Raw genomic sequence first — 12,028 nt, forward strand, 5'->3', positions numbered from 1 at the left:
TTCCAATAAAAAAACATGCATTGTGCACAGCATACCCTCTGTTTGGAAAAGGTACTGCACCCTTTGCAAACTTTTCTGCTGCCATTTTCATGCAGAGATCATAAGCACAGCTCAGCTCGTAGCCAGGTGAGCCTTGCAGCTCTTACATGTATATCATTATAAAGTATTTTCATTATGTAGCTCCTTTGTAATGCTTTTCAGTAGATTTCAAAGCATTTTACTAAAGCAGTAAGCATGATTATCTCTGATTTACAGATGGAGTAATTGAGGCACTGAGCGAAATCTGCTACATAATGAGACAACATAATCGGAGTCAGCCTTGGTATGGGGGGGAGGGTTTGGTAACAGCTTCCAGTGTTCATTCCCTATCTTCTTCTAACTTTATTCACAATTATTTCTTTATTATCATCATGGATAACTAGACTCAGGACATGGAAAAAAAAATAATTACTAAGCTTTTCTTGTAAATTGAATCTATCTCTTTGAATTCCTGAAAGAGACTTATAGACCTTTTCATTTTCTGGTTCACTTGGTCAAATTAATTTTGTTAAATGCTTTCTATTCCAGGTTTGTCTGAGTTTTGCTCACAAAGCTTTTGTGCATACTGCCTTTTAAATGGCTTGTAGAAATGCTCAGTAGTTGGTGCAATGTTCAAGCAGTAGATGATGCATCAGGAGTCATCTGTTGCCGGAGACAATTTTATGTATTGTGGCTACAACCTAGAGATGGCATTTTTTTCCAGTGGAGCTTTAGCCCTAGATCCTTGTATAGTTTTCTTCAGAATGACCATTCTACAAACTAATATATGGAAAGCTAGATTAAAAATCACATAAGCCGCTTTAGTGGACATTAGTTTAAATGAACACTGTAGATTAAACATTCATATTCCAAATCAATTTAAATAAATGGAGATGGACAGCTGCCTATATTAAATGAAATTATGAATGGGCAGGGCAAGGCAGTTTTTGTCCCACCATCAAGAAATTCAGTGACCTTTGTCTTAGCAGTTCTCTGCTTTTGCCAGCCAGGAAACAAATTTTGCAGATGCAAGAGCCTAAGGAAGCAAGAAACCTGCTCCTCCTGCAAACACAATGCTAGGGTGGTTTTTAATATAAATGACAGAAGATTCATAGATTCCTAGATCTTAGGGTTGGAAGGGACCTCAGTAGGTCATCGAGTCCAACCCCCTGCCCTGGGCAGGAAAGAACAACCCCAGCTAGGTGCTTGTCCAGTCTCCCTTTGAAGACCCCCAGAGTAGGGGAGAGCACCACCTCCCCTGGAAGCCCATGCTAAATTCTGGCAACCCTTACTGTGAAGAAGTTTTTTCTAATGGCAAACTTAAATCTGCTGTCCATCAATTTGTGGCCATTGTTCCTCGTTACTCCAGGAGGTGCCCTAGTAAATAGAGCATTTCCTATTCTCTGCTGTCCTCCCCTGATGAATTTATAGGCAACCACAAGATTACCTCTCAGCCTTCTCTTTGGAAGGCTGAAGAAATATAGGCCCCTCAGTCTCTCCTCATAGGGCCTTGCCTGCAGGCCTCTGATCAGATGAGTGGCCCTTCTCTGAACCCTCTCAAGATTCTCCGCATCCCTCTTGAAGTGTGGCACCCAAAACTGGATGCAGTACTCCAACTGCGGCCTGACCAGTGCTGCATAGAGGGGAAGCATCACCTACCCAGACCTATTAGTCATGCATCTGCTAATGCATGATAAAATGCAGTTAGCCTTGTTGATTACTTCGTCACATTGATGACTCATGTTCATCTTGGAGTCATCTATGACTGCAAGATCCCTTTCTACTGTTGTGCTACTGTACTAGCCTGTAAAGTGTGCTGGTGGTTCTTTTTGCCCAGGTGCAGCATTTTGCACTTGTCTTTGAACATCTTATTTTGTTCTGCCCATTTTTCCAACATGTCCAGATCTGCCTGAGTTCACTCCCTACCTTCTGGTGTGTTAACTTTGTCCCATAATTTGGTATCATCTGTGAACTTGGACAGAGTACTCTCCCTGCCCTCGTCTAAGTCACTGATGAAGACATTGAATAGCACTGGTCCAAGGATGTGTCCAAGGACTCCACTGCCCACATCTTTCCAGGTCGATATCAACCTGTCCACCACCACACTCTGGGTGCGGCCTCTAAGCCAATTTGCGACCCACCTGACCATGTAATCATCTACATCACAGCCTGTCAGTTTATTTACGAGAACAGAATGAGATACCATATTGAAGGCCTTCTTAAAGTCTAGGTAGATGATAGCTACCTCAACTCCTGTGTCTCAGCATTTTGTGACCCGGTCATAAAAAAGAAACAAAGTTAGTCAGGCAGGATCTACTTGCAATGAACCCGTGATGATTTTCTTTCAGTGTTATTTCCCTTGCTGGGCTCCCACAAATGTTATTCTTAATGATATTTTCCAGAGTTTTCCTAAGGATAGAGGTGAGACTGGCCTATAGTTTTATGGTTCCTCCCTCTTTCCCTAGTAGGTATATGATCCTACTAGGGGAAATGCCTTGCTAGACTTGGTGTTAGCTACAGGGGATGACCTGGTGGAGAATCTGGAGGTACAAGGTAACCTAGGGGATAGTGACCATTGATTGATTGAATCCACTATCTGGCGAAGGGTGGGTAAACTAACCAGCATGGGTGAAGTGCTAGACTTTAGAAAGGCTAACTTCAGTGTGCTCAGGAGATTAGTTTCTCACAAGAAAGCCACTCTGTCTCCAATCTCTCAGGCCTGATCCTCAAATGGAATTTACAAACCACTTTTCACAGATGAGCCTATGAACTTCACTTCATCAACCTTCTAGATGCAGAAACTCATTGACTCAATATAGACATTGGATTTATGACACACTATAACTTGCCTGACATCTGACTCCCCAGGTACCTCTCTAATTTTTCCTGCTACATCCCCCTAGCACCCCCACCCCAGCCTGTCCCTCGACCTCTGACACTTCAGTTTACATTTTCACTGACTGGCTTTCTTTCCTGCAGTGCATGTCAGCCTCTGGCTTCTTTACTATTCCTTCCATCCAGGAAGAGTGCACACACCAACCGCAGATGCTTCCACAACCTGATGAAGAATTTTAAATCTGAAAGCTTGCTAAACATTTAGGCCCCTGATGTCTAGAGGTGAAATCTGTTCTGCAGCTCCATACCTTCCCTGCACTGCAGCCCATGCCTTGCAAATTGCATTCCAGGCAGCTAACCTCACCTGGAGCCTCACAGCTCCACTGCAACCAGCAAGCCTCAGGCCTCTCAAAGATCTTACAGGTCTGGGCTTTCCCTAGCCAGGACTGTGTGTGCGTGTGGTGACTGGAGGCTACAACATGCCTCCTACCCGCCTTTCATCAAGGATGTCTTCGGTCCTGGCATTTCTTGAGGGCTGCTACACCACTGGCAGTCCCACCAGGCCTCCTGACCCTGGAAAGGTACAGTTTTAGGTCATGCCCAGGACCTGGGGTCTCCTTCTTCCCTATAGCCCTAGCCCATACCTCCAAGTTCATCCTGGCATGGGAGCTCAGCAAGGACATGCAGCCCCCTGAGAGCAGGGCATTAAATAGTTAAAAAGAATAAAAGACGGAAATAGGTGTGGACAGAGTAAGGAGGGTGGCAGTCACTCTATCTGCATGTGGAGCTTGGAGAACCCCAGCAACAGGAGGTTCACCTTGAGGAACACGAGCTATTCCATCAAACCAGGATCCAAGGAGGTGTGGTGGGGTGTCACACCATCCTCAGCAATGCTGAACACCCTCTCACTCAGAACACTGGTTGGTGGACAGGACAGGTGTTCCTGGACACCTTTGGCCAGATCCTGCCACATCTGGCTGCGGCTTGCCCAGTAGGCCAAGGGGTCACAGAGCAGTGGCTCTATTTCCTTGGTGAGATAGGTAGCCACTGAGGCCTTGGTGCTACCAGCCCGATGCTGATGCCTCTGGACCCCAACATGGAAGCCATGCCCTTTGGCAGCACCTGTTGTGGAGGAGAGTGGCTGGTGGATGGAGTGCTGGCAAAGGACAGTGGTCCCCCCTCTTCCACATCTCCCTGCCTCTGTCCTTCTGCCTCCCTGTGTTCTCCAGGACCTACATCCAGTGATCCAGGGTTTTGGTGGTGCACACACTCCCCTTCACCCTTGGGTCACACATGGCTGCCAGCATGTGGACCATACTGGACCGCAACAGATTCAGCTCTTTTTTGATGCTCTCCTTCAGCCGCTTCACAGTGCCTGCACCTCTGATGACAGCGGCTTGCCTCAGCCGGGAGCATCGATCCCCTGGAACTTCTCCATTTGGTTCTGTAGCTCTCTCACTATGGAGATCACTTGGCTAAGGAAGGCATTGCCAGTGCCGAGGCTCTCAGTGGCCTCAAGGAAGGGCTTGAGGACCATCAAGATTTGGGAGGTGGTATCCCACTCTGTTTTGTTAAGGGGACCGCTGATCCCAATCTCCCTGAGGAAAGCCATCTCATGGATGGCCTTGTGTTGCTTGACCAGCCTTTCTAGCATCAGGTATGTGGAGTTCCACCGAGTCTCCACATCCTGCATGATTTTGTGCTGTGGGATGCTCAGCTTTGCCTGTTTGTCCCACAGCATCTTGTCCCCCTTGATACTCCAGTGGAAGTAGGCCACCACCTTTCTGCATTTTGAAATAAGCTGGCTGGTTGTGATGGTGCCCTCATTGGCAGCCCTGTTCCCCTCCAAGGCATCCCTGACTAGAAGGTGGAACTTGTGTGTCTCACAGTGGATGCCAACAAATTTGGCATCACGCACTGCCCTGACCATATTGGCCCTGTTGTCTACAAACCCATGGGTGAGCTTGCCCTGCCCAATGAGCCATCCCTGCACCATGTGGTTCATGGCCCCCATGATCTCCATTGCCATGTGGGACTCATCCATCACCTCTGGTTGAAGGAGAGCCCACTGATGGCTTGACTGATCATACCAATGCTGTGTGGAGGAGAGGTAGGTGTGATCTCCACTCGGGCTTCTCCAGATGTTCGAGGTGAAGTGTAAGGCCACCTGCAGCCCTGCCTTGTGCAGCTCCTCCCTCAAATACTCCCTGCATGCCTCATACAGGGAGAGCACCACTGTCCTGCTAAAGGTGGTGCGTGCAGGCACACAGTACGATGGGGTCATGAGTGCAATGAGTTGCCTGAACCCTGGCTGCTCAACTAAGGAGAAGGGTTGGCCATCCAGAGCAAGCATCTCCCCAGTGCTCTGGGTGACCTCACTCACCTTTGGAATGTGTCCCCTTTTTTGTCTGCCTTTCCCCCACTGGTCCAGGGTGGCCTGCCTCTGCTTCTGGGGGACAGGGGCTTTGGAGCTAGAGGGGGTGTTCCCCTTGGGCATGCTTCTACTGGTGCCAGGCTGAGGAGGAGCAAGGGCAAGGGGTGGTATCTCTTGATATTCATCACCATCCCTGTGGTGCTGAAGTGGGCCTCAACGGATCCAGCTATTTCTTGATGCCCTCCTTCAGCCGCTTCACCAGTGCCTACACCTCTGGTGAAAGCAGTTTGCCCAGTCCAGGAACATCAATCCCCTGGAATTTCTCTGTTTGGTTCTGAAGCTCCCTCATTATGGGCATCACCTGGATAAGGAGGGTATTGTATGTGCTGAGGCTTTCAGTGGCCTTGAGGAATGGCTTAAGGACCACCAACATCTGGGAGATGATATCCCACTCAACTCTGTTAAGGTGTTGCTGATCCCAATCTCCACAAGCAAGGCCATCACATGGATGGCCTTCTGTTGCTTGTCCAGGGTTTCAAGCATCAGGTATGAGGAGTTCCACCAAGTCTCCACATCCTGCATGATTTTGTACTGTGGGATGCTCAGCTCTGCCTGTTTGTTTTGCAGCATCTTGCTGCACTTGATGCTGCAGTGGAAGTAGCCTGCCACCTTCCTGCATTTTGAAATGAGCTGGTGGTTGTGACGGCACCCTCACTGGGAGCTCTGTCCCTCTCCAAGGCATCCCTGACTATTAGGTAGAACAAAGTTGGCATCACAGACTGCCTTGACCATATCTGCCCTGTTGTTGGTGACCATGAATCTGTGGGTGAGCTTGCCCTGCCCAATGAGCCATCCCTGCCCCATGTGGTTCATGGCCCCCATGATCTCCATTGCCATGCGGGACTCATCCATCACCTAAGCCTGAAGGAGAGCCCACTGACAGTCTAACTGATGGCACCAGTGCCCTGTGAGGGAGAGGTAGGCATGATCTCCACCCCAGCTGCTCCAGATGTCCGAGGTGAAGTGTAAGGCCACCTGTGGACCTGTCTTGCACAGCTCTTCCCTCAAGTACTCACTGCATGCCTCATACAGGGAGGGCACCACCTTCGTGCTGAAGGTGGTGCATGTGGGCACGCGGTATGATGGGGCATGAGCACCATGAGCCAACTGAACCCTGGCCACTTAACAAAGGAGAAGGGCTGGCCATCCAAAGCTAGCATCTCCCCAATGCTCTGGGTGACCTGGCTCACCTTTAGAATGTTCCCCATTCCAGGTGAGGAGGAGCAAGGGGAAGGGGGCGGTGCCTCCTGAGATGCATCAGCATCCCTGTGGTGCTGAAGTTTTTCATCTCCTTGCCCCAGCTGGTCTTGCATTGGCAGTGCAGGCAGATAGCATAAGTGGGATCATCTACCACCTCAAAATGATCCTGCACTACACTACCCCCTTGCTTCTGGGGTGCAGGTGCAGATCCTGCCTTATCCACCTCCTCAGCAGGCAGAGGCACAACAACAGGAGGAGCTGACTCAGCTGAGCCAGTTGCCTTCACAACCTCAACCTCCTATGAGGTGCTTTCTAGAGAAGGAGACCTGGTTCTAGGGGAACTTTGAGCACAAACACAGATTTCCCCTCCTTCCCCAGAACTTCTCTGGCTATGGCACTGAACTCCCCTGGTTCCAGAACCATCTTCTCCCCTGGCACTGAAAGGCTCAGGCTGGGAACTGAAATTGGGGTGGAGGAGACTGTCATGCTGTTATACAAATAGACTTTTTGCCTATTGCTTTTAATCTTGTGTATTTTCTTGAGTTTTTGCATTGCCTTAAGAAACTCAATTTTGTATTGCTCTGTAGCTTGACATAAGTGCTTGACCTTTGTATGCTGGAAGAAGCACTTCTGGTCCACTTCCGGGTCCCCAAGGGAGCACTCAGAGGGCCTCCCCCCACACACCCCCTGCTCAGGACTGGTGCTTCCTGGGTCTCGGAGGAGGGGAGGTGCACCTGGGGTCCCCTGCGTGCTCCCCAGCTTCTGGGTTTGCTGCTGAGCATGTAGAGGGGCCCCCCACACTCCTGTGGGACACTCCATCCACCCCAGCATTGCAGGGTTCACAAGCCACACTGGTACCTTGAAGTATGTAGAAAAAACTTTTAAAGCTGTGTCTGTGTCCGAATCGCTGATTCTCTGAATCAGCATTGAATCTTCAGATTTGGACTCAGCTGAATCAAATCAGGGATAGTGATCCAAATCAATGAATCAAATCACTGTCCCTGATTTGGGCCGAATCTGAATCCAAATCGAATAGGGCCCACTTTGCAGACCCCTACATTACATCTTCCTGGGTTTCTGGAAGGATGAAGCTTAGTGCATATTACTTGGGTGGGTGTTTAAAGCACAGAGAATACCTGTAATAATATGAGCAAGAGGGAATCTAAAGTTGGGAATGGGAGAAGAAGAAATTAATGGGCAGGATTATATCAGAGTGAGAGCAGAGTGGAGGGTGTAAAAGCAAATAAGGACATACATGCAGGCTGGGAAAAGGTCATGGCTAAATTGAACTTGCCATAGGAATGGAGTGAAGCTAGTGCAGAGATGAAAAGAGAGAGATGACCTGTCAAGCTGGCAGAAAAGTGAAAATATTAGATGAAATATAGAAAATTGTTGCAAAAGAAACTTTCACAGCTGAGATGTTTTTGTGGTGTTGTGAAGTGAATCTATACAATGTATTATATTTCACATTTGTTTTTGTAGCTGCACATGGCAAATGCTTCTCGAAATTATGTTTTGCACACATGGTGTGCTGGCTGGTCATACATCAACTGAGTAACAGCAACATTATTGAGTATGTCCTTAAACACAATAAAATTAAACTGCTTGCTTGGATTAAGCCAAGTATTTCCCCCTTTTCTTTTATTTATTTTTCTTTTTGTTAGTAGGCAGTATCCCCTGATGTCCTAGGTGCAACTTACAGAAATTTCAATTAGGATGAAAAAACCCCCCAATAAATTATTGTGCAGAAACTTACAGCAAATCTTCTGAACCTCTTGAATGTTTTGGGATCAGATGGTATTTAAAGCTGTTGAAATACCCTACAGTGTCATTTAAGAGTATAAGAAGATTAAACTAACCTGTTTTTCCTGAGGAAATTAGAGCATAGATAACTGCTTGGCTGGCTAATCTCTTAAAAAGCATCAGGAAATGAGTTTTAAAAATCATTAACAAATACATAATGAAAGAAAAGAACCACATATCTTTGATATAAGGTGTGTGAAATACTACTACATTTTCTAAAACGTTTGTTTTAACATTACATATATTTGCCATTTATAGGAGATTTAATATGAGCTAGCTGAAACTCCACTGTTTTTGAGCAACGGGGTAAAATGTCCAGCTATTTACTTTCAAGAATGCTGTTGAATGAACAGGAAACTTGCAGGTGAGGCTGATAATTTATAACTGATAGTACTGAAATACTTTCCCCATAGAACACTGTGTTGCATGAGGGATGTATTTCTGTGCTATCAAAATGTGCTTTAGAGTAACGTGTTACAAGTGTCACTAATACAATGCATAACTAGGAAAGCAGGCAAAGATGACAGCAGTATAATTGCTCTGTGCTTTGTATTAAAGAAACCTGTAGGTTTAAACACCTTGACTGCATGGATAGCTTATTGATTAAACATAAAGTGGTGCTTGTGAAATGTCCATGAAATAAGACTGTTGGGAGCCTTGGTCCAGTTCCCAACTTTTTGTACTTATTTAACTGATGACAGAATCAGATGTGGGCAGTCTGTATCAGTAGTACATCATGGGGTCAATGGAAATATACCCTTAACTTCAGTCAGCATTGGATCAGTCTCTGATGTAGTGTCTGTGTCAATAACCATTTTGGTCAATACATTGCACCATAACATTCCATAACTTGTAGGCCTGACAACCTCCATTTAAAAATAACTGTTCAATAACTGCACTGGTATTTGAGCAGGTGAGTAGATTCAAAGAACAAAATCCAATACATCATTGTCCTTGAGTTTCTTGAAGTAGAACCCATAGAGAACATTATTTTAATGTATTTTTATATTTATAAGAAATATAATGTTATTTATGAATGGGAAGTGCAGTATTGTTGTTTTATTTGTTCAGTTAATTTGCAAAGACTTTGTGCCTGGCATATCTGTATCTGGAATTCTCAAAGTAACTAGTTTTGTGAGTGACAACTTAATAGAGATATTTTCTCCTGGATGTTCTCCTTCACTCAGCTCCACATTTCGTTTAATTCACATAACATGTCTTTAGAAACTACTGCAACTTCTTACATGGAAACAATAGCTGGACAGTGTTTAATATTGTTGTAGCTGCCTTTAGTGTGATAGGTGCAAAATGAGACATTCCTGTGGCTTTGTGTTTCATCTAGGTAGCAAAGAACAGTAAAAGGAAACGGATTAGTAATTATTTCTGACTGAGAATTTATTTCTCAATGATGTATAAACCTTATGATTTAAGGTACAAATATTAAGCCCTAAGTAGGGTGCTGTTTGCTCAGTGCCCAGCTTGCCTGGCTTAAAATGAGCTGAATCTGAAGTTTCCCCAGAAATCAGTATCTGAGAACTATGTCATTAAATACAGAGGCAATTTGTGAATATTTGTTTGAATTTTGAAACAAATGCACTCAAGGTGAGGCTGCACTCCTGTGTCTGGGTGCCTCTAATACCACATTTACCCTAATCCAAGAAAACTTTAAATTTAAGATGACCTCCCCCAATAATTGAATACTGTATACAGAAAATTATAATTTTTTAATAATTGTCCATGTATAGAATCTAATTAGTGTAGGGTTATCTTAAATTTGTCCTGCTCAACAGCTGTTGTAGAGAAAGGAATGGCACTACCTCTTGCCTCCTCTGTGTGTCTCCCTGACCTTGCCTCTGTGCTGCTTCTCCCCCCTGCCACTAATCCCCCCTGCCCTGGTACCTGGCCCCCACCTGCCCCTTGGCCCCCCTGTTCCCATGCTTGTCTGCCCCCCTGCTGCCTGTCCCCATTGCCTGGCCCCTCATCCTTTGCCCCCCTGTGCCTGCCTGTGAGTAAATGCAGTAATCTAATGAATGGATGTGCTAAAAGGAATATTTATTTAAGGAAATATGAAGACAGGTGATTGCAGGTGATTTTTCAAGTTGTCATTTACATGGGAAGCCTGATTTTGCCAGTTACATTCACTCAATCAGGGTACAGAAATAGATAATGTTGTGTATCTAATCAAGATGGTTTGAATTTACTATCTTGAGCATTTGCAAAAAACTCCTTATGATTAAATTGCAGTCCAAGACTTGCTCAGAGAAGTTATTAAGCAAATGGTTTTGTTTATATAGCTAATACTATTGATAATCCTAAAATTTGTCTGTGGACAATCTCAATAAAAAAAAGACTAACCTTGTTGAATACATCATTTGTTACTCATTTTTTGGCTCAGTTTTATGCAGCAGTTAAATTGTTTCAAGCAAGCTGAAGAAAAATGGACACACAAACACTTTCAAATTAACTTTAATTTGCAGCCCCTGCACAATTGCCTTTCTCCTTCCATTCCCAGAGTGGTTTTTGGAGATAATCCTCTCTGTGGGACATTGAGAGAGAGCCAAGTTTGCCAAGGATAGTGTTCTTCATTTTAATATAGTGCCTGCAAAAAGCAAAATAAGATGCAGAGGAATTTGCAGCCATCTAAATTCAGTAGTACTCTTCAAATAAAAAGTGTAACTTTGCTCTTGATATTTTTACCTAATATTAAGCCCAGTTCTTTGAGTCCCTTGTGCATTTTCTTCTCAGAATTAGCACACGTAATACTTAAAACTCATATTCTGTTTGATTCAGGGATAGTAGAACAATTGCCTGTGATACTCTAGATGGGGATACAGGGATAGGGTGCACAGATATGAAGTATGTGGCAAAACAAATGGATTAAATGCTGATCTTGGGTCAACCCTGTAATCCAGTTCCTATTGCCAACCTCACTATGTTTTCCATGAATTTTGGCTTAGTGGAGTGTAGTTTCTTCTTGGGTAAAGCTACGGCTTGACCTTTGTTCTCAGACAATCTTTCCATTAGACTAATAGTTTGATGCTGAAAACAAAAATTTCCCTTGAAGCTACAACTTAGTATAGAACATAATTCACTTTTACTTTTTTCACTAAAGAAATGTTATTCTCTATTTCCAAACTTTCCTTATTTCTTCTCACTTTAGGGACTTTTTGTGACCTAAGGATGTTAGTCCCATAGTTTAAATGGTATGTGAGGTTTTTCTTGTGAAGGAATTAGGGACTATACAAAAGTTTACGCTCGATCGATTTCTACAGACTTTGAAATGTTATGTTTAAATTTCTATCTAGGTACTGCTACAGTAAATATAAGGAAACAATGTGACAAATTATAATTCGTTACAGTGATTTTTGGTTAAGGTTATTTTAGAATGAGAACATCATCATCCATTTACTAGTATGTCCCCTAATACCTTTTCTTGGATTGAACTGTAATGCTAAGTTATGCCCCATGGGCCCTAACATCTAATGGAGACTCTTTAAAAAAATTTATTATAAGCTAAGTGGTAATATTAAGTGCTTTTAAAGCAGGAGGCTCTGATTTCTACTGCTCCTATGTCATATCAAGTGCTAGGTGTTTATAGCCCATATAGTATAACAATTAGCAAAACCCAGCTGGTCATAAAGTTTTTAAAGAGTTAAACAATGCCTATAGTGACCCTTTTATTTATTAAACTAACCAAATAAATACCATTCCACCCAGGCTATAAATAATTGTATTTTT

At 44.3% G+C, this 12,028-nt stretch overlaps 1 long non-coding RNA gene across 1 annotated transcript; it reads right to left on the reverse strand.

Moving 5' to 3' along the window:
• Nucleotides 1-1,731: 1,731 nt before the first annotated feature.
• On the reverse strand, nt 1,732-11,927 carry LOC109287225. Its single transcript, XR_002094777.1, has 3 exons — nt 11,916-11,927; nt 2,156-2,159; nt 1,732-1,809 (listed from the first exon to the last, which is right to left on the reverse strand). It is a non-coding gene; the product is annotated as an uncharacterized LOC109287225 (long non-coding RNA).
• Nucleotides 11,928-12,028: the final 101 nt, after the last annotated feature.

The sequence above is a fragment of the Gavialis gangeticus genome, unplaced genomic scaffold (genome assembly GCF_001723915.1).
Source record: "Gavialis gangeticus isolate Ggan-Ray unplaced genomic scaffold, GavGan_comp1, whole genome shotgun sequence".
NCBI classification, from domain to species: domain Eukaryota; kingdom Metazoa; phylum Chordata; order Crocodylia; family Gavialidae; genus Gavialis; species Gavialis gangeticus.